Source organism: Zalophus californianus, chromosome 10 (genome assembly GCF_009762305.2).
Source record: "Zalophus californianus isolate mZalCal1 chromosome 10, mZalCal1.pri.v2, whole genome shotgun sequence".
NCBI lineage: Eukaryota > Metazoa > Chordata > Mammalia > Carnivora > Otariidae > Zalophus > Zalophus californianus.
In genome coordinates, this window is record NC_045604.1 from 84,906,245 (window position 1) to 84,931,340 (window position 25,096).

The window sequence follows — 25,096 nt, forward strand, 5'->3', positions numbered from 1 at the left end:
TGTCACTAAAGTAATAGCTGAGGTTGCCTTGTCTTTTGAGAATTAAATAACATTGGCTCATGTCCCTAACTGCATCTTATGCTATTGGAGTAGTCTTCCCCAAGATTTTCCTAAATTGTATGGCTTCTGTTCATATCTCCAGCTCTGATTTCCATTACTTTTGGGTGCATTTGTCTTTTTCTTTCTGTGGTTATGCTCTTCTTTCTTTTTTGCATCAGCCCAAATATGCAACAAAGCTACTTTCCCTTGCTTCTCCAAAATGCCAGTCGACCAAGAGAACTGCATAAAGTCGACATTCACTTAAATTTTTGTGGGAGAGGGGAGAGGAGGCGAGGTAATGAAAGGGGTTCAATTATAGCACAGTAGGGGCTTAAGAGGACATCCTATTGCAAGGTCCCTCTGCCAGACCCTCCACAATAGGAGGGGACTTATCTTTCCCTAACATCATTCTTCAAGTTTCCTGTCCTGCAGCCATGCTATTATCCTTCACCTCCAACAATCTGCTCGCATTCTTACTGCTCATCCTGCCCAGCAGCTTCCAAATTCCTCCCGCATTGTTACACAGAGACATTCAGTTTTTCATGGGTGTCCTAATCCTTCCAGACTCTAAGGGCCACCTTTCCACAACCAAAATTGTTCATCCGGGTGGTTTTACTAAACAATTGCAGCCCTCTGCCTGAATCTCAACTTTTAATCTGAGACTTGTTGGCTCTACCCTTCATTGGAGAGAGAAGAAAAACCTGGGAGTTTTTGGGGTTTGAAGGGTTTGAAGGAGGGGAACTTTCTCAGAGGGGATGCTAATCCTGAGCTGTGTCACAGAGGTGAAGTTGCGGTTAACTAGAGAAAGAGATGAAGAGAGAACATTAGTTTTGAGCAAAGACACTGAGGCATAACAGTGGTGAATATGCATTCCCTCTGCCTACTCCTCTTCCTCTTGGAGTATATTTTAACCTTCATCAAATCATTTGAGCCAGTGGATGAAAGAGGGAACCCTGTGGACCTAATCTGAAAGGCCACCAGTCCAGAGGCCACCAGCACAGTCTCTAATGAGAACACAGGGGAGAGTTCCTTCAAGCTGTGAATGTGGTCACTCTAGGGTGGCAATAGAGTCAGATGCATTGAACATTCCTTTTAACTTCCAGCCAGGCTGTCTACACTGTAGAGGTTAAGTGTACAGACTTTGGAGATTCAAATCATGGCTCAACCACTTGGTAGCCATGGGATCTTGGGCCAGTCACTGAACCTCTCTGTGTCTTGATTTCCTCCTCTGTAACATTGGGATGATGATAACACAGGGTTTTCGGAAGATTAAATAAGTCATGTCTATGTCAACTGCTTAGAACAGGGCCTGGAGGAAACTTAAACCCTTATTTAATATTAGCTCCTAATGCAAATTCTTAACTCAGCTCATTGACAATGCTGGTGGCTTGTGGTATCTCATGTGCGAGCCATGAAGATTAGCTCTTCTTCCACACAAGTTTTTATAGTGAGAAATGGATCCAGTGCCATCCATAAATTAATGGACATGGCTTGCCTAACTCATACCTCTATTGCATATGATGGGAATGAAATTGGGAACCAGAGCATGGATATCAAAAGAAAAATCATCTTATACATTGCAGAGGAACACCCAGCTGCTTCATGGAGCCATTGTCTGCTTGCTGGGGAGATGTTCTTTAAGTTCCTTTTGGTTACTACTAACTGTGTTGCTCATGGGAGCTTCAAAATATACTGATTCCTGAGTCCCACATCCATAAATTCTGATGGAATTGATCTGGCTTGTACCCTGGACTTTGGGATTTTTAAAAACTCTCCAAGTGGGGTGCCTGGGTGGCTTAGTCAGTTAAGCATATGCCTTTGGCTTGGGTTGCAATCCCAGGGTCCTGGGATCAAGTCCCGCATCGGGCTCCCTGCTCAGGGGGGAGTCTGCTTCTCCCTCTGCCCCTCCTCCCCCACTTGTACATTCTCTCTCTCTCTCAAATAAATAAATAAAATCTTAAAAAAAAAAAATCCAAGTGTTTTGCAGCCAAAGTTGAGAACCACTGTTTTAATTAGAAGACCCATGAGCGGACCACACCCTGAATAAATTAAATCAGAATCATGTGGGTGAGGCTTGGGCATGTGCATTTTTAAGAGCTTTCCTGGTGATTTATTGTGCAGCCAAAGTTGAGAACCACCACTCTTGAGGCTCATTGATTTGGGTCTGATCTCAAGTCCTGCTGAGGATTTGCCTAGCAATGTCTTGTCACTTTTATAGCTTGCAGCGACAAAATAAATATATCTACCATAAAAAAAGAAAACCTTGTTAGCGAAATTTCTGCCAAATCCACCCCCCCACACACATACAACTTTGACTTTGCAAGTCTGACATTGTATTTATAATGTGATTTTTGATAATGTAACATTTTTTAAGATCACAACCTCCTGTTGGTAATAGTGTACTGCTATGCTTTCATTTCTGGAATTTACCATTCTTCTGGTAAAATTATCCCAAGAGTTTTCTTTTCTTTTTGTAAATTCAATTTATTTAAACTAGAAGAAAACAAACAGTTCATCTGTTTTTCCCACCCCCACCTCTGGCAACCACCAATCTGTTCTCTGTATCTATGAGCTTGTTTTTTTTACTTATTTAAAAAAATTTTTTTATTTCACATATGAAAGAGATCATACGGTATTTGTCTTTCTCTGTCTGACTTATTTTACTTAGCATAATGCCTTTGAGATCCACCATGTTGTTGCAAATGGCAAGATTTCGTTCCTTTTCATGGCTAAGTATTATTCCATTGTATGTCTATACACCACAATTTCTTTATCCAGTCATCCATTAGTGGACACTTCGGTTGTTTCTATATCTTGGCTATTGTGAATAATGCTGCAGTAAACATGAGGGTGCATTTATCTTTTCAAGTTAGTGTTTTTGTTTTGTGTGGATAAATACCCAGAAGTAGAATTGCTTGATCATGTTCCGTTTTACATATTTTGAGGAACCTCTGTGTTGTTTTTCATAGTGGCTACACCAATTTACACTTCCACCAGCAGTGCACAAGCATTCTTTTTTCTCCACATCCTTACCAACACTTTTTATTTCTAGTCTTTTTGATAATAGTTACTCTAACAGGTGTGAGCTGATACCTCACTGTAGTTTTGATTTGTATTTCCCCAATGATTAATGATGTAGAGCATCCTTTCATGTACTGGTTGGCCATCTGTATGTATGTCTTTTTTGGAAAAGTATCTATTCAGATTTTCTGGTTTGTTTGTGGGTTTTTTTTTTTTTTTTTTGCTATTGAGTTGTATGAGTTCTTTATATATTAGGATATTATCTCCTTACCAGATATATGATTTACAAATATTTTCTCCCATTCTGTAGGTTGCCTTTTCATTTTGTTGATGGCTTCCTTTACTGTACAGAAGCTTTTTAGTTTAACGTAGTCCCACCAGTTTGTTTTTGCTTTTGATGTTAGATTCAGAAAATCATCTCCAAGATCTATGTTGAGACTCAACCTATGTTGAGTTAGTTTTTGTGTATGGTGTGAGATAGTGGTTCAGTTTCATTCTTCTGCGGATGGCTGTCCAACAGAATTTTCTTTGAAGAACCTTCTTCTTTAACTCTTGGCTTATGTTTTTGCTTATTTGCTTGTTTGTTTTGCTTGGGTGGGTAAAAAGGAAGTTCTGACTAGCCAAGAAATTAACATATTCCATCCCTATGGGTATAGTGATTGGTACTAAGGTGAGCACGTGGTTACTTTCTGGCCAGTGAGAGTTGAACTCGGGTTCAGCTGTTGGGAAAGGGGAGCTTCATTTCAGTTGGATGTGAAGGTGAGAAGGTGTGAGGTCTGGAGCTGTTGAGAGTGACCAGGCTGTCTGAGAATGAAGCCCACACACAGAGGGAAGCTGAGCAGAGTCCTGGTCAACTTCGTTCTGTTCACATGGCAAAGCCCCTGAGACAGGGGCCAGATTACTCTCTATTTCTTCTCTACCTGAGTCAGTGAATTCTTTTTCTGTGGAAGCCACTTTTAACTAGGGTTTTCACTTAATCACCTTGAAGCATCTATCTGACATAGTAGAACAGAGGAGAGAATTTAAATAACACAGTTTAGCTTTTCAAAGTAATTTCTTGCCTGCTTCTTCATTTGGTCCTTGACACAATGCTATGGAGCGTAACAGCTCCATGGGGACAGGAAGCCAGGGTGCTTTGTCCCCTCTCTCCATCACCTGGCACAATGCCTCACAACATGGCAGGCACTCAAATAATTGTTGAGAGGATGAGCCAATTCAAAGTTTTCACAGTATGGTTTCAGCCTTACTCAGGACTCCCCTTTATCTCTGATGACCCACTCACCAGTCCTTGAATTGACCTGGTATTGCTTTGCTTTTGGCTGGGTTGTTCCTTCCACCTCCAATACTCTGTCTGCTTCCTTTGCCTTTCAGAGTCTCTTAAATTCTGCAAGACCCAGGATAAATGCACCTCCTTTGTGAAGCTTGCTTTGGTTCCCATCAGTTTGATAAAATGGCTTTTTCACTCTCTAAATTCCTGTGGAAAAGGTGATAAAGACACAAACAGACTTCAGACAGACTTAGAATTTCCATTGTGTCACTTCCTAGCTGGGTGACCTTAGGCAAGTCATTTAACCTCTGTAAGTCTGGGTTTCCTCAGTGCAATGTTGGGATAAAAAAAAAAACCCTGCCAACTTCATATACCTGTTGTAGATAGCGAATGAAACACACAGTGTAGAAATTTTCCTTGGGTTCTGGTGCAGACAAGACAGCAGTTCTAAGAGGTACTATTCTTTTCCCTGTTTCACAGGTGGGGTATTGTGTGATTAAGTAACCTCTGCCTCAAATCAAAAGAGTATTCATTCACTGGTTCATTTATAAGTCATCATTTATTGAGTCCCTACTATGTGTCAAGCCCTCTAGGTGCTGGGGAGATCGTGGTAAACACATCAGATAAAACCCCTGTTCTCGTATCCATGAGGGAAAGTGGATCTGACATAAGCAGATAATCCTATGTGTAATGAATGTAAGGGGAAGTATGGGGAGGGAGTATCAGACGTTTGGAACTTGGCCAGACTTCCCTGAGTGATGACACTTAAATTGAGACAGGAGAAGTATGGGGACTCTCCCCCCTGTTACATAAAAGCCAGGATCAGCCTTTTTGTTCCTGATCATGGGGTCTCTGACTTGGGCAGCCTGGCAAACCTTCTCTGCAGGTTCAGAGATGTTAGCCCGTCCCAGGGGCATGTGTCACCCCCTTGCCTCCAAAGTGGAGACCACAAGAGGAGGACAGTTTTCTTCATGACTCTGGTTTTTCTGTTTCTGGCTCTCCTTATCCCTGCTGCTATTAATTCTGTCTGTCCCCCTCACCCGCCTCTCCTCTCTGCCCAGACTTCTGATGATGTTTCATTGTTCTCTGAAATTACCTCCATGAAATTTAAATAAAAATGAGAAATGGCCTCTTATAGCCTCCACATTGGCTCCACATTAGTTGCAGTGTTTCCTTTCCTTCCCCCACACCGCACTCAACAAAGTCGACATGGCCCCTTGTTTGAAGACCAGTCTTTTCCAGAAGCTTCTGACGGAGGATGCCAGAGATTAAAGGGTTATAAACAGGCGGTGCACAGACTGTTGGCACACACAGTAGTTTAAAAAATCTGGGAATTTCACATGCAAATCCATATTTCTGGCTTCTCCTGAAAAGTCAGAAGAATTGGCAGCGCCATTCTCACATCTCCAAATGGCAATACTCAGCTGTAGGTGAGTGGCATTGTCTTCTTTAGACCCAGCCTGAAAGCTGCAGTTCACCTCACACTGCACTGTCTCTCCAGCGCAGCCTGCTTCAGTCAGTTACCATACTTTCTTGGTCTCGGAAGGCACTTAAGTTTGCATTGAATTTTAATTTGGATTTAAAATGGATCTGGCACAGTGTAAATGCTGAACTAAGAGTAGCTATTATTAATAGTAATCATGGTCATAATATTCAAAGAGTACAGCCCTAGGGCTAGATTAAAAAAAAAAGATATAGAAAGATATAGGACCTTTCCTGCCTAGCAGTTGGGTAGGAATAGTGATCACTCAACCAAATATTTAAAATGACACCCTCCATTCTTCCTAATCAGCACTGCTACCTTAGAATATTTCTTAGCAAATTGCACAAAATCCTTACCCATAATAGAAACAGCATTTGTACCTAGGTTATTATTATTTACCATCATCATAGAATTAGACATAATTTCAATAATTACCCAAACAGAAACTACATGAATAAATAGTCCCTAGGAAAATGCAAATTAATGAAAAGACAACCCAAGTTTGTGGTGATATCTTCAGTGTCCAAAGGACACTTTTTCTTTCCGGTCAGGTCAGGGCGATATGCACAGGGAAGAATCATCAGGGATATGGAACAGCCAGGCATCTGGGTTTTTTGAGAATGGATTCAGGGCAGTGAATTTTCTCTGGCTCGTCCCCTAGCAAGGTGGCTCAGTCTGTCAGTGAGCAGGAATAATAATTTAGCTGAACTTGAATCTGCGTTCTGCTAAACTGGTGAATGCCTTTCTGCCCGAGCTGATTCCTTCCTTCCTTCCTTCCTTCCTTCCTTCCTTCCTTCCTTCCTTCTTCCCTCCCTCCCTCTCTTTCTTTCTCTCTCTCTCTTTCTTTCTTTCTTTCTTTTTCTCTCTCTCTTCCTTCTTTCCTTCCTTCTTCCCTCCCTCCCTCCTTCCCTATCTCTCTCCCTCTCTCCTCCCTTTTCCTTTCTTCACTCTGTCTATGGTCCTTGCATAGCTGCCACCTGCTGTGGATGCTGTCCTACATGCTGATAACACTGTGGGGCACAAGACAGGAACTCAGGACTGCTTTGCTGGAGTTTACAATGTAGCATCCTCCTTCCCTTGGCTCTTGGGAAATGAGATTCAGTCTGTCATTCCATATGTACTTGTTGATCACCTATTATGGGCCAATCAGAGAACTAGATGCTGTGGGAATCAAGCCAGATATGGCCTTCCTCTTTTGGAGTTCACATTCTAGAAGGAGGAGGAGACTGATAAAACAAATAATCAAAGCAAGAAAATAGCAGGTACTGACAAGTGCTATGATGAAAATAAAGTGGTTTTAGAAGTATCTGAGGAGGGGCGCCCGGGTGGCTCAGTCAGTTAAGGGTCTGTCTTCAGCTCAGGTCATGATCTCAGAGTCTTGGGGTTGAGTCACGCATTGGGCTCCTTGCTCAGTGTGGAGTCTGCTTCTCCCTCGCCTCCTCCCCAGTGCTCATGCTCTCTCCCCTGCTCTCTCTCTCTCTCTTTTTCTCAACTGAATACATAAAAAAAGAAAAAAGATTGCTTGAAAAAAAGAAGAGGTATCTGAGGAGACACACTTCCCACAGAGCTTGGCTTGTTGGCACTCTAAGTAAAGGTTCTGTTCCAGTTTTATTCCATATCTAGACAACCTGTATGATCTTTCCCTTCTCAATGGGTTCCATTCTTCTCTCCCCCCCTTTTTTTTAAAACACATATCCTTTAATTTACTTTTTTTTAAATTTTTTATTGTTATGTTAATCACCATATATTACATCATTAGTTTTTGATGCAGTGTTCCATGATTCATTGTTTGTTCATAACACCCAGTGCTCCATGCAGAACATACCCTCCTCAATACCCATCACCAGGCTAACCCATCCCCCTAGCCCCCTCCCCTCTAGAACCCTCAGTTTGTTTTTCAGAGTCCATCATCTCTCATGGTTCGTCTCCCCCTCTGACATATTCCCCTTTTCTTCCTCTCCTGTTATCTTCTTCTTTTTCTTTTTTCTTAAAATATGTTGCATTATTTGTTTCAGAAGTACACATCTGTGATTCAACAGTCTTGCACAATTCACAGCGCTCACCATAGCACATACCCTCCCCAATGTCTATCACCCAGCCACCCCATCCCTCCCACCCCCAACCACTCCAGTAACACTCAGTTTGTTTCCTGAGATTTACTTTTCATTTTTGTTTTTTTTTCAATTCCAGTATAGCTAATATACAGTATTACATTAGTTTCAGGTGAACAATATAGTGATTCAACAGTTCTGTACATTACTCACTGCTCATCCTCAGAAGTGCACTCCTTAATCCCCATCACCTCTTTCACCCACACCATCCCACACACCCACCTCTCCTCTGGTAACCACTGGTTTGTTCTCTGTGGTTAAGAGTCTGCTTCTTGGTTTATCTCTTTGTTTTTCCTTTGTTCATTTGTTTTGTTTCTTAAATTTCACATATGAGTGAAATATATGGTATTTGTCTTTCTCTGACTTATTTCGCTTAGCATTATACTCTCTAGCTTCATTCATGTTGTTGCAAATAGCAAGATTTCATTCTTTTTTATGGCTGAATAATACTCTGTATGTGTGTGTGTGTGTGTGTGTGTGTGTGTGTGTGTGTGTATAGGTGTGTGATACCACATCTTCTTTATCCATTCGTCTATCAGTGGACACTTGGGCTGCTTCCATAATTTGGCTATTGTAAATAATGCTGCTACAAACACAGGGGTGCATGCATCCTTCTGAATTAGTGCTTTTGTATTCTTTGGGTAAATACCCAGTAGTGCAATTACTGGATCATACTGTCTTCTCTTCTTTTTGTTTTGGGGTCTGGAATAGAAAAACTTGTCTGTAAATCCAGCTCGGCCACTCTTATGTGTCCTCGAACAGTTTGCTTAATGTCTCTGAGCCTTAGTTTTCTTATCTATAAAGTAGGTGTAAGGATAGCAACTGCCCCACAGGATTGAATGAGAAATAATGAAATATCACATATAAAAATACTTATACAATGTCCACCACATATTAGGCACTCAGGAAATCTTTAAACGAGTGAATGATCTAAATCCTACTTGTGCTTCCAAGGTCAACCCAAGTCTTACCTCTCATATAGAGCATTCTGGTTGTGTCCCCCTAGCCCCATCACCACCACCACCACACACTGTACTTTTGCTATTCTAGGGCCAGGTTGCATATTGTTGATTTATTTTACCTGCTAATTGTCTGTCTCACAAAACCTGACTAAGCACTTTAGTCTTTTTTGCAACGCCCACTCCCATGCACTGAACACCCTACTGAGCCCTTGGTAGGCACTTAATACATGACTATTGATTGACAACCTGGGCATGAGTTGATTTTCTTTGTACTGATACCTAATAATTTTCTGTAGACCAGGTGGAGGGGAGAACTGTGTGTCACAGTTTTACGATCACATTAGGAACCTCTGCATTCCTTATAACGATGCTGACACTCACGTGTGGAAGGCTATTAGTCCTCAGATTTATAAAGACTGAATGCAGTGGATAACTCCCACCTCTCTTTCTTGAAGGAGAAATAAAGGATAATTGCATGGCTTTCTTCAGCTCCATTTGTGTGTGTGAGGAGTGTTACACTGGCAGTAATTACAGAAAGGAAAGGAAATGGAATAAGTAGCAAAGGAAGAATTAGTTGTACTCGACCTAATTAAAATCCCATGGAAAGAACTCTTCTCTTATTTGGAAAGGTGATCTAACATGACCTTGAAGCCATTGTATTAACCACTGTACTTTTCATTTTAGGGGGAAGAGATGGCAGAAAGATCATTTGGGAAAGGCAACCCTTCACTGCATTTCAGAAATTAAATGACCTTGATTTCTGAACCACTTCCTCTCAATGAAATTAAATCGCATTGAACCCTGTCAGTTAACCAGGGGAAACTAACCAAACCAGAGGAGGAGCTCGCCCAACTGATTCTCTAGCAGGAGGCAGGGGCCTTTGGGGAGGAGACAAGGAGCAGTGGGGGTGAGGGTCTTGGGCCTTGGGCCTTTGGTCAAAGTTGACTGAGTTTTTCACTTTGTTGAAAAAAAGAAAAACACACAAAAATCACTCACGCACACATTGAGGAAATGTAGCCTTTCTTCCCAGGTGGTTTTATACTATATAACGTGTCTCAATGGTAGAGAGGTATTTTCCTACAATCTAGCATTGTTCAGAAAATTTCCAGGCAGATAATCTACCCAGAGGGAGGCTGCTACAGTCATGTTACAACAGCACAGCACAGTAGCTATCATTTGTAAATTTCTGATTGTACCAGGCCCTTTGTATATATTATCTCAATTAATTCTCATAACTATTCATACTAGCTGCTATTCCCCCCCCCCATTTTGCAGATAAGAAAACCGAGGTTCAGAGATGTTAAGTAATTTGCCAAAGGTCATACAGTTTAAATGAATCCAAGTTTGCCAGATTCTGAAACCACCATGGGTCTTTTTTTCCCCCCAACGAGGTCGTGCTCCCTCTAGGAGTGTTTTTCTCAGGCAAGATGTCAGAGGTTCTTTAATCCCATGTGGGAGGTGTCTTAGGCACACACTGCTCTGGTTTGGTAATGGTGATATAGTCTGTAACCTGTATTTAGTAGCTCCTCCTAACTATTAATTAGTATAAATTGGCAGAGGTGTGAGAAATGCCTTAGATGAGGTCAGAAGAGATAATGTGACTCCTCATGGACTGGAAATAGTTTATCCATCCACATACAGAGAATGCAGCTAGCAGCTGAACTAACTGAGAGACACAAGTATAGTGCAGTCATTATGAATGCAAGCCCTGGGGTCCGACTGCTTGAGTTTAATCCTGGATCCACCACAGTGCGGTTGTGCAACTTTGGGCAAATTACTTAGGTCTCTGTGGTTCTGTTTCTTCATCTTCAGAATGGAGGAAATCTTGGTACCTACTGTATAAGGGTATCATGAAGATTAAATGAGACATTTATATAATTAGCATACAGTAAATGCCTAGTATTAGCTATCAAGATACAACATTTGATCCCTGGTCATTGGAAAACCTGAGCTTCTGGAAGAAAACAGAATTGGTCAGTTCCCTGAAGCTGATCACCAAGAGGAATTTGTTTAGTGACGATTTGGGATTGGGCTGACAGGAGGAAAAGGGAATTAGGAGCTAGGAAGTGAAAGGGTCCATAGGGCTTGCTGCATTCTCAGCAGATGTCCCAGGTAGGTGTCCACGAGAGAAGCCCTTCCTAGGAAAGGCCAGGCTACAGGGAAGGAGAGAATATAGCTCTAGAGAATCCCTGTATCTATCCATCATTAAATCCATTATCTTGCTATCTTCCTCTGCTTCTATCCATCCATCCATCCATCCTTCCATCCATCCATCCATCCATCCTTCCATCCATCCATCCATCCATCCATCCTTCCATCCATCCATCCATCCATCCATCCATCCATCCATCCATCCTTCCATCCATCCATCCATCCATCCATCCATCCATCCATCCATCCATCCTTCCATCCGTCCATCCATCCTTCCATCCATCCATCCATCCTTCCATCCATCCACCCATCCATCCATCCATCCATCCATCCTTCCATCCTTCCATTCCAGAGTCTGCCATTCTTTCTAGTCTTCCATCCATCCTTCCACCTTTCTTTTTGTTCCATTTTTCATTCATCTATCCCATCTTCCTCCCTATCTTTTCACCTTCAGGTATACAATGCAGTCAAAGGGGCAGAATGTGGAGATGGAGAGCCTGGGTTCCAATCCTTGTATTTATTACTTGCCTGATGTTGGGCAAATTCCTTAGCCTGTTCAAGCTTCAAATTCCCCATTTGTAAATTGGGACTGTCTTGTGAAGGCAAAAGGCAGTGACACAATTACATTTGTGTTTTTGCATGTTTGGTTTGTCGAGGATGGAGTGAAAGGGGGTAAGACCAATAAGAGGAAGGTCAGTTGGAAGGTGTTGCCGATAACCAAGGCAGAAGATGTGAGCACAAACCAAGTGATGATAGCTGTCACTTATTGTGGGCTTAGGGGGGTGTCAGAAACAGTGCTCTGTGCTTTCCTTGAATGAATTCATTGAATCCTTCTAATAACTCTTAAGAGTTAGAAATTGTTTTGTTATTTACATTTTATGGATATGGAGAATGAGACTGAGCAAGTTTAAGGAACTCACTAGGGTCATATAACTGCTAAGTAGCAGTGCTGGGATTCGAACACAGACCACTTAACTCTGACATATGCTCTGTAGCTGTAGGCTACTTCTGTGCAAGGACAGTGGAGATGAGGAGGATAAGGCAAGGGTGAGAAGGTGTCTCTACTTCCAAGAGACACTGCTGATGTCAAAACAGCAAGATTCTCTGACCAACTTTTAGTAGGAGGCACTCGTATATTGGCAGTTCTTTGGGAGGAGAAACACTGGTTTGTAGTGTTTGCTGGTTTGTATGGTATAAATACTACCATCATGGCTGATTTGAAGTAATGAATGTGATGTCAGTGAATGTGGAGTTGGAAAGAGACCGTGGGGGTCAGGGAGAAGAGCCAAGAATGCCTCAGGAGTTGTCAGCTTGTGGCTGAGTATAGGTAGGTGTGGTCAACTCTTACAGGGCGTTTCTCATTTTCCTTGGGTCAGGTGTAGTTTTCAGAATCCCTAGAAAGCTGGGAAACCGTTTCCCGGAAAACTGCTTATTGTCACAAAATTCTCAAAGTATTTCAAGGTTTTCATTGTTATACCAAAGCCCTTATGCTGCATTAAAAAAAAAAAAAATCCCAGTGGCATTTGATAAATAAATCAACAACAAGCATATATTTAGTTGCCATATTTGTGGTTTGGCTGGCGTCCAGCTGATCTAGCCTGGGCTTGACTCAATGGCTCTACTCCATGTTTTTCTCTCCTCCTCCATTTGGGACCAGCAGGCTAGCCTAGCCATGATCACACAGCAATGACAGAAACACTAGATGGTAAATGGAAAAATTCAAGGTCTCTTAAGCCCTAGGTTTCAACTAGCACCCTGTCATTTCCACCTTATCCTGTTGGCCAAAGTAAGTCACATGTTTGGATCCAAAATTAAGAGGTGGGGAAGTATATTCTGTCCTTTTAGTGGAGGGAAGTGAAAGTCATATGGCAGAGGGAGGTGTTAGAGCGTTGGGACCAATGATTCAGTCTACCACAGGGGCATCTCTCAAGGTGAGTGGAGCAGAGTTATGCCTGAAGGCAATAGTCAGACCTCACCATTTCCTCCTCAGGATATGCTTCTAGCCTCTGCTCTACCTCTGTATTTCCTTTACCTTGGTGAGGAGAGAGGATGCGAGAGCCTAGAGGCTTGGGCCTCCTTACTTTCCTCCTCTGCTGTTGGGAAAGCTGGTTTTGTCCCACAGTTTAGAGACCTAAGCATTACATCATTCCTCCTTTGCCATTTTGACAAGCCAAGCGACTTTCTCCCCACTCAGGGTTTCGAGCGAGCCCTGCTGCGGATGCAGCTTTCCCTAATGCATCTTAAAATTAGTGCCTTAAAAAAAAAAAAACAAAAAACAAAAAACAAATAGGCCTTATTTATACCACACACACAACAACAAAAAAGGAAGATAATTAGGCATACACACTGCAATCAAGCATATTGGGTTCGTTGGAATCATTAAACTTAATTACTTTCACTTGTTATTCCTGGGGGCTGTAATATCAGTATTAGATGCCAATGGAATCTGCACTATGTTTGATTTAGCTGAAACAAGGATTCAGTAATTTACTGCCTCTCTGAGAGATTTTTATCAAAGTGGAAAATATGCTGAGTACCTCTTCTTGCTTTTCATGGGGCCTGCTGAAAAACACCTTTGCCAAAAGACTGGGAGTTTGGCTGGCAACCTGTCTTGATGCCATGGGAGGTTCTCTCCTTTAAGACTCCTGCCCATTTCTAGATGGAATTAACCACACGTGTTAAGCCCTTACATTGGGTGTTAATCCTCATCATTACCTCATTTTGCAGCAGAGGAAACTGAGGTCCCACAGCTTATAAGAAGCAGGTCCAGGATCATTGCTAAGGGGGAAGTTTCCTGAGCCCACGACGGGTGTTATCGCGCGCGCGCGCGCGTGTGTGTGTGTGTGTGTGTGTGTGTGTGTGTCTCCCCAAATCTTGATGTTGGTTTCCCTTCCAACTTCTTGGTAAGTCTTATAAATTTTTTAAAATTTAAGTTCTAATAAAGACCAAGATTCATGGATATTTGCCATATGCTTGTCACTGTCCTAAGAGTTTTAACTACTTGTCTCATGCAGACATCCCAATAATCCTATTCTATAGCATGTGATCATAATATGTTATTGTTACTATTACTTGATACATTGACACATCGATGTGTCAGGCTGATGTCAGGATAGGTATCAGGAGTGTGTTCAGATGGGGGTGGGTGGAATAGCTGCCCACAGTGGTTTCACCAAATAGGGCTTTATTTCCCCACATAGCAGCAAATCCAGAGAGGTAGCCCAGCCTGTCACAGTGCTGTTAGAGTCCCACACTCCTTCCATTTTTCAGCTCGGTCATCCTTGGAGGTTGGCTTTTCTCTTCATGGTGGTAAAATGGTTGCTTCACCCCCAGGCATTGCATCTGTGTTAAAGAGAGGAAGAAGGAAAAGGCGAAGGGCTGGAGGCAGAAGTGCCCCCCATGTATTACTTGTGCAGCTTCACCCTCTCTGAGGTCTACTACTACTTCTCCCCAAAAAGCAGTATGTCATGGGGCCACTCCTCTCTCAAGAGAGCCTGGGAAAAACATTTTATTTTAGTTGCACACGTGGATGCCATGAACAAAAGCAGGGTTTCTATGGTAAAGAGGAGGAGATTAGATGTGGGCAGGAGAGGGAGAACTGTGTCTGGCACAACATCCTCAGAAGAAAAGATCAACAGGCTTTGCTTATCTAATACAGGTTGAGGTTTTCCCCCCTGAAAAGCTTCCTTTCATTCTCTATTATTTCCTTTAATCCATACACAACCTTTTGAGGAAGTTAGTTCACTTTCATTCCCAGGTGCTCTCAAAGAACATTTTCCTGGTCAATTTTTTCCAGTCATAGAAACGAGGAGCGGGAGGAGGAGGGACCATCTCTGTCTTGAACAGACCTGAGCAGGGCTCCCATCTTCCTCCGACTGCCTATCAACAAACAGGAATGGCAGGCTGGGGAGAGCCTTTTGGTTTGGGAACTGGGATGGAGGAAGGGTGGAGATTTAATGATGCAGTTAGCTGGGCTTGGAGTCAAGCCTCTCAGCATGCTCCTAATTAATTATCAGATGCACCACCTGCCAACCTTCTCTCCTCCAAAGGCTCCCAGAATGCACTGTGGGTGCAGGAGGGAGCATAGAGTCTGCTCACACTTGGGGAATTGGGGAGTTCCCCATTAAGTGGGTGTGCAGTCAATTAACATATGAATCCAGGGACCCTCTGAGCATGCCTCGTGATGATCAATTAGGATGAGTGATGAGGGCTACTAGAAAGAGGGAGCTGTCTTTGTTTATTGATTATGTGGTGGTGGGGGGGGGGAGCACTTGGTACGCAGTGGTAATTTCCAACATCCATTTCCAGCACAGATAAATTCTGTATTCCAAGGAGGAATGGAGTAGGAAAAAAACAGTAGCAACAAAGTTCAATGATGACATGGGTTTGCAAAGGTTTCTTTTGTTGATTTGTTTTGGTTAGTAACTTCTAATTATAAGAATTATATCTACTACTAATAGTGTATAATAGCATTTCTTGAATGATCACTGTGAATGAGACACAGTGCTCAATGCTTTGCTTCTGGTTTTCACTTAATGCTTACAAGAGCTTATGGGAAAGTTAACAGTCTGCACTTCAGATGAGGAGAGAGAGGCTCAGAGAGGCAAAGATTTGTTCCAGCCATACAGACAGGAAGTGGAAAAGCAAGAATGTGAACCCACTTTTGTCTGACTCCAGAGCTTACATCTGTAAGCACTAGTTCTCTCCCTAACTCATGTCATTTTAGGAAAATTGGATCATGCTAACAATCATAAAGAAAGTAATCATCTATAATCCCAACACTGAGGGACAGTCTGTATTAAGATATACTCGTCTTTTCCTCCCACTGTCTTCTTAGCCTCCAGCCATTTTCATTTCCCTTTCATCTATCCCAACTCCTTTTCACGATGGCAAGTGCTATTTACACCAGGGGCAGATAGCTGGACTCATGCTGGGCCAGTTACATCTGTCTCTCCCAAATTTAGGATAGAGTCATAGAGACTATTAGCTAGGGGAAGGGCAGGGTTGCCGAGGTACAAAGGCATGTGGACCCATCATGAAGGATTCCAATGTGGAGCAGCCACAGGGGCCACAGTGTGTCCAAATGATGTGTTTGTGTATTTATTTCCCTCATTCTATTGTGAATACTTTATTTTTATTTTATTTTTTTAAGAGAGAGGGAGAGAGAGACAGATGGTGATTGGGAGGGTGGGAAGGGGCAGAGAGAGAATCTTAAGTAGGCTCCATGCTGGGGCTCCCGACATGGGTCTCTATTTCACGGCCCTGAGATCACAACCTAAGCCAAAATCCAGAGTCAAACGCTTAACTGACTGTGCCACCCAGGCACCCCTGTGAATACTTTAAAAGCAAGAGCTGTGGGTAATCAATTTCTGTCTTGCCAATACTTAGAACATAGTAGGTGTTCAGTAATATTAATTAAATAAATGAACTTTGTTTATTTGGAGTCTGGCTCAAGATTAGATGGGTGGTTGGTAATGGGAATGATCCAGAGAGAATTCCTTGAGAAATTCCATTTTAATTCTCATTTTAACCTTGACTGGAGGTTCATATCTTCACTTTAATCTAAATCTAAATCCTACCCTGAACCCACCTAAATGCTGAGTCTCTGGTGAACATTAGCCAGTCCTTGAGGTTTACATAGAGAAAGGTCAGCTAATAGTGAATTTGGGGAGGGTTTTATATGTGAGCAATAGTGTAAGCAGTATTTTATGAGAACCTGTAGAGAAATGAGTACTCTTTGTAAATTTAGCATGGCAAGATTTTAAAAAATGAGGCCGTTGGGATATGTGGGGTTTTATATATCATGCCCTATATTTATATTCCTGTCAACTTCCTTCGCTTAAGCAATATATTTATTATACTCCATTTCACCATTTCTCACAAGATGGATACTGTATCATGTCAGACAAAAATAAGTAGGGTGGGCGTGGGTCTGAAATAATGAAAAGGCTAGCAGAAAAATTTGAAACAGAAGGCATGAGAGTAGCTTATGCTTTGAAAAACCATTCTCTTTTTTGCTCAAGCAAGTGGGAGAAAGGTGGGCGTGGATGTCTTACTGTGTGGTCCTAGCAAAGTCACCATCTCCCCACCTTTTTGGGCCTTAGTAAATGAGAGGTTGGAGTAATCTTCTGATAAGCTGAGGAAAGGTTAAGTAACGGTTTGCTCATTCCCCTAATGCAGTCAACATTTTATACCCAACTTCAGAACATTCTTGAAGCCTGATTGGTTCAACGTGAATGAGGTGATCGTCCTCCAAACCAATCAACTGTCAGATCAAATTGTAACCCGGTGCCTCTGACTACTGCCATGTTAAGATGGTGGAGATTGGAGGGAGGGTGGAAAACTTTCTAGGGTAGCAGGAAGGGTCTTTTGCTAGGAGGAGGATCCTCCAGGCATCCTATGTAAAGTGGTTTTTGTTGTTGTTTTGTTTTGCTTTATTTTGTTTTATCAGTGTCCTCCCTCACCTCTCACTCTCCCTCTTCTCTTAGCCTTGAAATGCTTCTGTATCATGATTTCCAAGATGTATTGTGATCTGACTCCTACCCCCCAATTCATGCCAGTCTCTACTTCTCAATTTGCTCTCTTAAGTTCTGAACTGAAATCCTTCTCTGCAGGTCCCTGGACCTGATGCTGTCCCTCATGCCTCTAGGCCTTTGTACTTACTGTTACCCAGCCAGAAATACCTTTCTTCAAATTTTCATACAATGATCCTCAAAATAGCTAATGGATTGCCTAGTTTGGAAAGCTTTCCCTGACTGTTCTTCCTCACCTCAACTCTCTCCACCAAGCTGAGAAGCTGTTAGGTTTTTCTAAATATCTTGCTCATATTCTCCCCAGCCCACCCTCTTTATCATGTACATACACACGTATATCCTTTGCATTGCAATTATGTCTATTTCCCTGTCCCACCTATTAGAATGTGAGCTTTTTTTTTTAGTAGAGATTACTCTTTTTTTTTTTTAAGATTTTATTTATTTATTTCACAGAGAGAGGGAGACAGCTAGAGAGGGAACACAAGCAGGAGGAGTGGGGGAGGGAGAAGCAGGCTCCCCGCGGAGCAGGGAGCCCGATGCGGGGCTCGATCCCAGGACCCTGGGATCATGACCTGAGCCGAAGGCGGACACTTAACCTAAGACTGAGCCATCCAGGCACCCCTAGACTGTGAGCTTCTTGAGGTTAGGTACTATCTCTTAACTCTATCTTCAACACATAATCCAGTACTCAACACATAGGAGCTCAATAACTGTTTACTGAATGAAAGAAAGCCCTCTAAGAGCTGAGCCTTATCACAGATCAGAGGGGAAGGTTTGCAATTGGAATTCAGGGCTAGGCACCTAATGATGCAGGAATTATGGCCCTGTAATACTTAGTGGAAAATTTTCAACAAGAGCTTCTTTGGTTTCTAGTGAGGGGAATTACGTTAATGAGCCACCTTGCAAGATCTCTGATAATCATGTTCCAAACTTACCCCACTGGGTCTCATTTAGATGGAAAGGATAACAGAAACACTCTGGTAATGAAGACGATTTCTGGCCTCAATTAGCACGTGCTGCCCTTATTGTACCCCGAGGACCTCCCATCAGCTGAACACTAAAAGCAGACTCAGCAAACCGCAGCCTTGGGGCTTTTCCAAGTCCACTGTTACCTTTTCATGGCACAGTTGCTAAGTTTTTCCACTCTCAGACTCACTATATATTTAGTCCACTGATCATCTTTATGGCACTGTCTGACATTAATGTCAAATATTGGTTCTTTGACTGTCTCAGCAAACATTCAGTGAGTGATCCCAGCGTCTGGGGAGACAGAACTGGGGTCCTATGGAGGTTTTGGCCTTCAAGGTGTTGGTACATGAATATTATTGAGAAATACAAGATGACAGTTAAGGATGTGCAAATTCACTTATTCATTCGCTCTGTCTTTGTCATGTAGGAGGCATCTGTGTTTACCCACTTAGTTTTAGTAGAATGTTCTTATAGGACCCTGTCTCCCTCACCACAGTCGCTTAATTCAAAGTGAGCATTGGACTTCCCCAGGAACTGATGAAGACAGACAGTCTCTCTCCAACTGTGGGCATTGTAAGATGTATAATTCAGGAGCTGTCACAATGCGAAAGAGATGACAGGCAAAGGGAGCGGAGATGAAGATGGAGGGAGAGTCTGTCCTCGTTCTCCTTGTTCTCAGGCCCAGCCTGTCCCTGCCCTTTATGAGGTTTGATTGTTAACCAGGTTTTAGGGATTATGTGAAGCAATAAATGGCCTAACCTTGTTCAAGGTGGTGATAATTTTCTCCTAATAGCCATTCTTCCTTTCTTGGTTAAGACCTCTGATTTCTGGCTGTACATGTGGCTACCCAGAATAAAGACCATATTTCCCATCTGTCCCCTTACAACTGAGTGATGCTCTGACTAAGCTCTGGCCAATGGGTGCTAACAGAAAGCTTTGTGTGTAATTTCTGGGTTGTATCCTTGAACAAAAAGAGTGCATTTTCTCCTGCCCATTTTTTTTCCCCCTTCCTGCTGGCAGGAATGTTGATGTGGCCATAAGCTCCCGTGCATCATAATGATGAGGGCAGCACCCAAGGGATGGTAGAGCGACAAGATAAAAAGAGCCTGTATCCCTAACGTCATGGAGCTGCTATGTCAGCCTAGGAATGCTTACACCAAGACTAATACTTGTCAGAAAAAGATATCCTTAATTTATTGAGCCTCTAGTTCTCAGTCTCTGGGACAACAGCTGAAATTATATTCTAAATAGTATACTGGGTTTCTATTGCTTGTCACCCTAAAAGTCCTAAAAAAAAAAAATTCCATTATTTATTGAGCATCTACTGCATACCAGGTTCTGAGGGATACACTAAAAGAGAAAATAAGCCTTGTCCCTGCCCTCATGATGGTTAAATTTTAGCAAGGGGATATGAATGTCAATTAATTGATTACCCAGAAAGCTTTGTAATTGTAACTGTGCTCAGTACAATGTAGGAAAGGATGCTCTAAGAACAAATACTGGAAGAAGATGACTAACTCTGGACATAAAACATGACATTCAGTGAGAGTCTATCAAGCAAAGACAGCAAACTGGGAGAAGAAACAGCCTACGTAAAGTCCCCAGGAAGGGAAGGAGCTCCTTCAAAGCTCAAAGAAGTTGAGAGAGCAAAATTCAGAGCTTAAAGTTATGGCAAGTGATGGAGGGAAGAAAGTGACCCGAGGTGATATTTTGGGGTTGGCAGCGGTCAGATCCTACAGGGCCATTTAAGTCAATGTTAAGAGTTTTTTTTTGTTTGTTTTCGTTTTCTCTTAAGAGCAAGAGGAAGCCATGGAGGGCTTTAGGGCAACATCAGATGTACATTTTAAAAAGTGACTCCCGATGTCAGTAAAGAATGGACTGGGTGGGGGAGGGTCAAGAGAGGATGTGGGGGAAATAGATGAAGCTATTGTAATAGCCATGTCAAGAAATGATGGTGCCTTGAATTAGGCGGTGGCTGAGATGGGGCATCTTGCCCTGTAAGACTCTGAGACTTTCTCAAAGATGTCAAATTCAAGGCCGTGTCTTTAACTCTTGTGATGGGTGCCATTGGCTGCCGCCTACCTCGCACCCCCACCTCCCGCCCCCAGCTCCCGCCCCCACCAGCATCCATTTCCCTCTTTCAATCAGACCTCTGCTTTTGATTAGCTTCCCCTGCCTGACCCAGGAATGAGCTTCAGGGGAAGCTGAACCCAGCCCCAGCACAAGGAGTGAATCTGATTGGCCCAAGGGTAATCCCAATGCCCAATCAGAGAATGGTTCAGAATGAACATATGACCCCCCCCCCAAAGCAGCCAATAGGAAGTGACAGTAAATTTGCCAGGGACTTCTAGGACGAGAGAGGAGGTGGCCTCTCTTCTTGTTTCGGATGTTTATCATTTGAAAATAAAGTAGCAACAACCTGAGGACGCTAGCCCCTAGGATAACTGAGGGGAGACTTGGAAAGAACCTGGGTCCTTGATAACTGCTGAGTGGCTGAATCAACCGCTCCTGAAGCCCACTGTCTTCGTGTAACCCTGTAGGCGAGATGAGACGTTTCCCAACCATTGAAGCCAGTTGGAGTCCTGAATTCTGCTACTTGCAGCTGAGAACATCATAACTGGCATTTTCCCAAATACACACCAAGAAAAACTACTGAGCACCCCTGGGCTTTCCTTGGCTAAAGACCTGGATTCTTTTACTCAAGACATTTATTTTGTTAGCTCATCCTGTCTGAAGTAGAGATGAACTGGGGAAAAGGAAAAAGACGATATTTATTGTCAAGCGATAAAGTTTAGATTTTGTACTGAAGGCAAGCAGCAGGCTCGAGCAGAGTAAGAGCAGGGAAGTGGTATTTCAGAGATGAGGGGCAGCCTTGCAGGGGAGAAGCTGGTGGGGACAGATGGGAAGAGGAGGCCTGGGCAGGGCTGATGCCATAATGTGAGTTTGAGGTGATGAGGACAGGGGGCCAAGATGGTGACTGTAGGGACAGTGAGGAAAGAAAGACATGGATTTGAGAAATATGCTGGTCTCTTTCCCCTTCCCCACAAGAAGCTGTGGGGAGGGAGGACACTGAGCTACTAATCTCTGTGGGAGCTTCCCAGGATCTTGGAATGCTTGGGAGACCAAGCTGGTTTAGAGAGTTCTAGCCATTTAGGCAATCTCAGATACTTTATCTCAGGAAGACCCCCTTTGCGGAAGTCTCATTTGTGGGTTACTTTCAAAGCTTTTTATTGAACATTGTTATAGGAAATGCAAATACCTAGTATTCATGTTCACACTGGTTTCCTTATGAAAGGCAGACATCACTAACCAGTCACTCTCCTCTTTCTCGAGACCAGGCATTACCGATTGATCTGCGTTAGTTGAGTGTGGTGAGATCTAATGAGCCCCTTGACTACCATGTGCCAAACCATGTGCAAAGCCCTCATACTAGTTTCCTGTGACTACTGTAACATACTGCCACAAACTAGGTGACTTAACACAAGTGTGTTCTCTCATGGTCTTGGATCTTCCTTTCTGTGCCTCAGTATGCTCACTTGTAAAGTGGAGATTCTAGCATTTTCTCCACTGGGTTATTGTGAGTGTTAAAATGGTAGGTGCTCAGTAGTTGTTGGCTCTTACTATTGGGGGTGGCTGGAAGCTAATCAGGGAAGCCAGTCTGATAAAGCACCCCCAGTTGTCTCTTACTCCGGCAGTTCCAGAGATGAAATGGATGGGTGTTGGCTCCTGCAGGCAGATTCCAGGTCTTTTTGTCCTATACAAAGCTTCCATTATTAAAGCATTCTGTAGAAGCAGTCAGCTCCTGGGATTCTGAGAATTCAACTTCCGGGTTCTAAAAGGCTCTTTGTCCAACTCGGAGGTGCGGCCACTTGGACACTGAGGAGGGCCGGAGAAGTGGCAGAGGCCTCCCATTGTCTGGGGAGGTACCGGGCCTTGGCCCCACTCCCACTCCTGTTCTCTCACTTTTCCTCCTCCCCTACTCCCTCCCCTCCCCCTCCTCTTCCTCCTTCCCTTCTCCCTCCTGACACTCCCTTCTTCCTTCCTCTCTCTCCTCCTTGCCCACCAGGGAGGCAGCTGGCTGTGCTAGAGATTGGCGATTCTCTTTGCATCTGCCAAGCTGAAGCAGCATATTGATGATGGCCTGTAAATGTGAAATAGATGGGAAGTGTTTTGCACTTCAGTGGGATAACAGGTGTTATTTCTCCATGGATGGTAGAGGATGGAGATGACACTTCTCTTCCTTTGGGATGCAGGGGAGGTGAAGGGAGTCTCCCACTTCACGTGTGCCTTTGCAGACTTCTGAGTACCTGTTGCATACCTGCTGTTTGCTTGGCACTTTACATATGGCATCTTTTACAATGCTCTCCACACACAGCCTCCCAGGAAAGAAACAGTTATCCTAAATTCATAGATTAAGAACTCAAGGTGCTGCAGAGAGACGATGTATCAGTGTGGGATTTCAGTATGTGACGTTGAAGCCTTGGTGTTTTCTACCACTCCACCTTTGGGCTTAGGAAGACATGCTGAAGGAGGTGTCATTTGGCTTTCTCATTTGGCATGCCACCTCCTTCAGGTGCTAGACCAGGGCTTGGCAAACTTTTTCCGTAAAAATCCAGATAGTAAATATTTTAAGTTTTGCAGGCCATATGATCTCTGTTCCAGCTATTCAACTCTGCAATTGTAACAGAAAAGTAGCAGTGGACAATAAGTAAACAAATGGGCATGTGTTCCAATAACCATTATTTACAAAACAGGCAGCCAGCCAGCATGTATTAATTAGAAAAATCTGCAGTAAATCCCCTGGGTTTGACTGTAGCCTTTTACAATTACAAGTTGTGTGACATTATTTAATCCCCCGTGCCTCAGTTTCTTCATCTGTAAAATGGGAATAACAATACCTCATAATAGTCATCGTAATTACAATAACTTACAAAGTTGTTGTGAGGATAAATGAGTTAAAGCATGAAGGGCTCTGCCCTAGAGTCAGGGGCCAGAGCCAAATGGTATTATTAATAGCATCACCATCATCTTCAGCATCATTAAAAGGACCTGAAGCTGTAAAATAGGAATACTTCAGAGGGGTTTTGTGAGAATAAAGGGAGAAAATGTATGTTGAATGCTTTAGGCTGTGCTTAGTACATAATGAGTGCTCAGCGACCTGCAGGTGACTCCCCAAACTCATCAGCTCTCCTCTCCTAGCTACTTCTATAAGCCTCTTCCTGCTATTAAAAAAAAAAGAAGGAAAGAGGGAAGAGACTCAGTACATGCCCTTAAACTGTTGGAGTCGTAGTTGGGGAAGGTAGAAGTGTGGGAGAGATTAAGAGAAGCTTCAGTCAGAAGCAGAAATTCAGGGCTGCAGGGAAGAGAAGCCACATATCTCAAGCCCAGGGAGGGGATCTCCCAGTGGGCTGGGAGACTCCCCACAGCACTTGGGCTTAGGGGTGTTGGAAGGTGACTGCGGTGACTATTTCCTATGGAGACAGTCCCCACTCACTGCTTCTGTGATTGCAACAAAAGGAAAGGCTCGTCCGATTGCACCACCCAGCACTGGGCAAACCCATCATTGCTGGTTACTGTAAAGCCTCCCCTGGTTTTCCAGCAGATGGCATAACGCTGTGCATTTTGAGGACTTAGTTAATGTCAACCTAAGTTAGAAATATTCTGTGCACACCCAGGTTTATGGCTTCCCACTAGCTGGCCTCCTCTCTAGTTTGATGGAAGAAGGCATGTAGAGAGAGAATTTAATGTCCTCTCTAATTCTGAGTTGCTGGTGTCTGCATGTGAGTCTGAGCCATATGGAAGAGGAAGGAGGCAGGCAGAGGCCAAGCTGGGGCTCTAGAGTCAAGAGATTGGGGTTCAAGTCCTGGCTCAGCTGCTGGCTCTCTGGGTGACCTTGGGCAGCTTGCCCTGCTAGCACATCGGCTTCCCCACCTGTAAAATAGGGATCCTACCAGGACTCAGGGAAAGTGTAGGGAAGCCCTGACAAAGTGCCTGCCACGTATTAAGCTGTTATCATGATGAGGAAGGTTGCTAGAACTAAAGCTATGGGGACAGATGGACCCGTATTTGAATTCCATTTGACCTTGGGCATGCCATTTAATGCATCTGAAACTCATATTTCTTATCTGTGAGATGGGTACAATAATTAAGGATTGAGTATAGTAAAATGTCTAAGGCACTTAGTTCAAAGCCTGGTAAATTGTAAGTGAAAATAAATGATGGTAATTGTTATTTGTCTTATTATTATGAGGCTCAGTGGGGCATGCCTCATAAGTAACCAGAGCGAATGGCAGGATGTGGGCAATCTAAAGGAGAGAAGAGTCCCTGCCATTGGTCTGGCTCACATGGGTGGACCAATGACACAGGAGCGGGAGGTTGGGGCTATGCTATGTGCCCCAGACTTCCAACCTGGCTTTGAGTTGAGTCTCACCATATGATTTTAGTTCGACCCTTGGCTTTTGGAATCTCCTTCTCAGGCTCCTACTGGGGTTTAGGGCTCTACAACTTGAGCTCAATCAAGAGAAACAATGTGGTGGTGGTGTGGTTTAGCACCCAGGCAT